The sequence below is a fragment of the Propithecus coquereli genome, unplaced genomic scaffold (genome assembly GCF_000956105.1).
Source record: "Propithecus coquereli isolate 6110/MARCELLA unplaced genomic scaffold, Pcoq_1.0 Scaffold179, whole genome shotgun sequence".
NCBI classification, from domain to species: domain Eukaryota; kingdom Metazoa; phylum Chordata; class Mammalia; order Primates; family Indriidae; genus Propithecus; species Propithecus coquereli.
Window position 1 is genome coordinate 4,309,537 of NW_012142634.1, and position 4,838 is coordinate 4,314,374.

The following is a 4,838-nucleotide window of genomic DNA, read 5'->3' on the forward strand; positions in this document are numbered from 1 at the left end:
GAAATTGTCAGAAATGGAAACCTTGGATCCCTCATACCAGAGTAAAGAGGTGTCCTACAGAAGAAGAGGACCCAAACCCCCAGTGGAGGGGCCAGCCTTTAGGCAATCTACAGCATCTGTTAAAGGAAAAAGGAAAAATAAAAATGTCGATATTTTTGCTAATGTTTATTTGTTCTGTCTATAGGATGGAAACAATGCCTTAGTGAGGGTTTCCCCGGGCTATCGGCTCCTTTGTTGATGGGTCTTGCTGCTCAGTTTGTCATCCTAACCCTTGTTCAGTGCTATATATGATTTCTGATTTTGCAGAAGCTGGTCTCTTGGATCACCCACAAGGTGCAACTAATAGCTCTGCACTCAGAGGTTCCATGTTTCTTTTCTACCCCAGCCCTATATCAGATGTGTGCAAGGCGACAGTCCATTTTGCCTAGTCAGTCCTCACTGTTGTTATTATCATTTTTTTCACCTGGTAATCTATTGCTGTAACTATACTGCCAAAGCTTTGCAATGGCAAAGAAAAAGAAAAAAAGAAAAGAAAAATAAACTGAGGCCAACTGTGGAGAGATCTTAATAAAAGATAATGAGCCTGTGCTTCCTGGAGACCATGGCAAGCAGATAATGACACAAGTAAAACAAGATTACAGCCAGGACTGTATTACAAGACTGATGTAACCAACACTCACCCAAAAGTTAAATGGCGTTTTCAGTTGTCTGAGATCTATCATAAGAAATAGTTTTTATGTCACGACCCACGAACACACACATATGTATGTATCAGAAACAAAAGTTTCATGAAATGAAATTTGAAAGGAGGTGGAGATTGGCAGTAGGGAACCCAGCCAGGAGGATACTGCAAAAGTCTTGGCGTGAAGTGACACAGGAGGTCATGACAAATGAGCATGGGGGAGTGGGTTGGCAGTGGGTGAAGCATGCACAGGAGAAGAGTAACACGAAAGCCCTCAGAGGAAGCTACGTGGCGGACAGGAAGAGAATAAATCAAAGATGACACTGAAATATCTATTCTCTCCTGAACGGGAAAGGATAAGGACATGGGCAAAAAAGAGTAAGAGGGAAAACAGGGCAGAAAGGACAGGGTCGACAGCAGCTGGAAGAAAAGGCAGGTAAGAACCTCCCAACTCAATACCCTTTTGAATCTTTGGCATTTTGAACCATGTGAACACATCACTCATTCAAGAAAATAAGATTTTAACTTAAAAAAATAAACTGAAAAAAACCATAAAGATGACTGTTTAGTGGTCTAACAGCTAAAAATAATACTCTGATAATCTTTGAAGTCCAGAATGAGAGCCAGTTAAACCCACTAAGGCTGAGTTCATAATGGATGGTCAAGAAGGAATGTCTAGGTCTAAGAATGAGAGAAGATACTGAAGGAGGAAAAGAAAGCAAATGATGAAATCAAAAATACAGGTGGTAAAAGTTAACCTTGGAAAGGAAGATACTATGTTTTTTTCTTCTAAGCCTGGAGGAAAAGATGAAAGACTAAATATAGAAATGGAGAAGAGAAGCAGATGAGTGTATCAGATGGCCTTTCAGTAAAAATAGAAGTCAAAGTCGTCTTTGTTTTAGCAAGGGGAAGGACAGAGGGGAATTTGGAAAGCCGATTTGAAAAATGTTCTATTGTGCTTGAAAAGCATGTATTTTTTTTAACTATGTTTTTAAGAAAAAGGGTTTCAATCCATTAGTGGGTCATGAATTCAATTTTGTATAATGAGATATAACAGAAAATAGAAAAACTGCAGTGTAAGGAGAAATACTGCTTCACGAAATTTGTTTCTGGTACATATATACATACATAGGTGTACGTGTTCACTAGGTCAGGATGTAAAAAAGTATTTACTATGAACCTCAAGTAATTGAAACACTATTTAACTTGTCGGTGAGGGTTCATTATGTCAACCTGGTAAATTATTTTGTTCAACTCCTCTACATATCTGCTAATTTTTCTGACTGCTTAACCTATCAGTTTGTGAGAAGTCTTATTTTTTTTAGTCTCACATTTTGTGTATTTTTTTTCCTTCTTTATTTTTGCTTTATATCTTTTGAGACTAGTTGTCAAGCACATACAGATTCAGGGTTATTATCTTCCTTGTGAACTGCTCTGTTCATCAGGATATAATAACCGCTTTTATTTCAAATAATACTCTTTGCCCTAAAGTCTGGTTTGTCTAACATAAATATTGTGAAAGAAATACATTAGGCATTAAAAAGAAATAAATATGAACATTGCTAATTATTTCTCCTACTCCCCACAGAGACCCTGTATAGACTGGTCCAGTCAACCCAGCCCCAGCACCCTGACCTTCAGTCGTCCTGAACTATGCCCAGACTAGGCCTGGAATGCTGCTCCCCACCCACTTCTGCCTGCCCTTCATTCCAGACTCAGAACAAGGGTCATTGCTCTTCCCAGACACATTGCCCACTCCACCCACCCAGTAGAACTGACCAGGCTCTCTCGTGCGGCTCCCCTGAACTCCACATATATTCCCATCGTGGCACCTTATTTGGGTTTAGTGCATGTAATCACTGACTTGTCTCCTTAGCTGAACAGGAATTCATCAAGAACAGGAAGCTCAACGAGAACCAGTCTCCTTTAGCTTATGTTCCCAGTGTATGGTACACAGCAGGCTCCAAAGTGGACAGGGAAATATAAGACGTGGAAAGGAGAGGCCAGTTGAGAGGCCAGAGTCAGAGAATTTACACAGAGTCACGTTGGAAGCATTCACTAAACTGGCAAAAGTTAGTCATCTGGTCTACTTCAAGTAATGACATCAAGGCTGACAGAGGTAAGTGACCGCCCAACACTACATAGCTTGCTAACATCAGACCACAGTTTCCTATTCTCAGTCCAGGGCTCTTTCTAACATACCTAAGTTTCCCTACCAAATTTTCTCTGGTATAATACTCTCATATTTGTTTGGGGCTTTCAGCTCACCACCATCATCCCAGGTGTCCAAGTCAGAACCTAGGAGACATCCAAAATGCCCTTCTTTCTCACCAGGTCCTATTGATTCTACCCCTCAACATCTGATGAACCTTTCACTTTTCTCCACCCCTAATGCCACTATCCTTATCCAGAGCCAAAACCTTCACCATCTGGATCATTTTTAAAGCCGCTGTCAGCCTGTAGCAGGCTGCTTAACACATAACAGGCACTCAAATATTTATTGAATACAAGGAGGGCTCTAAACATTAACAGTTTGGTACTGCTGGGCCACAGGTGTAAGGCAGAGAGCTTTAAGAATAAGGCTGAAGAACTAAACAGGGACCCACTCAGGAGGACAAAAGATGGTAAACTGAGGAGTCATTTACTCTAGGCAGGGCAGATCTGCATGTGAGACAGAACATTAGGACAAATGCGTAGCAGATGGACATGAAAGGGCAAGCCCAAAGCCAGAGACCCAGGTGACAGATAAGATTGTACAAGGGTGACCTTGGGCAGATTCCAGAAATGGAAGGCTGAACAGAGTCAAGATATTTGGATGTGATATGGACACAGTCTGCACTTGATGTCCCAGGCGAAGAACCTCAGCTCTACTGTAGTCTCTGAACCTGTCTCAACTTCAGTGTCCTCTTTTGTAAATGGGAATTCCATCTAACCTCTAGGGCTTTCATGAGGATTAAATCAATTAGGTGAAAGTGCCCAGCACAGCATCTGTCACATAATAAATGTTAGTAACTTGCACCTCAAGTTAGAAACTTTTATATTTTTAAAACTCCAGGTTCCTGCGGCTCAATGATCTTTCCATAAATCTTTATTTCAAGGGTCTACATATGGCTTAAAAAAGTATGAAAGAAAAAAACCATCTTCAATATGTTTTTTAATTATTAAACTTAATGGTAGGGCCATAATTCCTGAAAGCCTTCTCAGTAATAAATGCTTTATGGAAATATCTTACTGCCTAGATAAGACCCAGAATTCTATTTCCTCAGAATATGAAACATTGATCTGCAGCTCTGCTATAGGTCAAAACTGAGCATCCAGTCTCAGTCCCAATAACCTAATTCTGGTCTAAATGGCAAATCAAGCATGACTGCCTTCTTCCTCCCCCAAACCCTCTACATACATGGGAGAGAGGAAGAATCTAGAAAAGGTGGAGTCTCAAGGGAGGTAAAAACATGCTTGGGGCCGGGCTCAGTGGCTCACAACTGCAATCTGAGCACTTTTAGAGGCTGAGGCAGGAGGATCGCTTGAAGCCAGGAGTTTGAGACTAGCCTGGGCAACATAGCGAGACCTTGTCTCTACCAAAAAAAAAATGCTTGGGAAAGACATAGATACTGGTAAAACTTCAGTTACATTCATAAAATAAGTACTGGGTTCTAAGTCTGGGGAAATCACATAAGAATATATATATTAATATTATGTGTAACTTTTAATCAGCAACAGAAAGACACCTGAGAAAATCAGAGCTATCCAATAGAAAATATGGCAAGATGGCAGAGGAAAAAAAATAAAAAAGCATGATAAATAGAAAACAAAAATAAAAGATAGAAATAACTCCTAATACATTAGTAGTTATAACAAATGCAAACAGTTTCAACTAACCAATTAAAAGATAGATTAAGTCTCAATGCCTTTATCAGTTTATTTAATTCTACAGCTATCTAGTCTACCACAGTATACCTGTGGCCTACCGTAACAGGCACTCATTCAATAGTTATTGAACCAAATAAATGGATAAAAATAAGCAAAGACTAAAAATAGATTTCTCCTACCACTTGCTTATTTTCATTGACTTCTAATAAGACTAATACCTTAAGTTTTTAACGTTTTTAAAGTTAGCCCCAAAATACCAATCTTTGCTATACAGGTGCTTTTAATA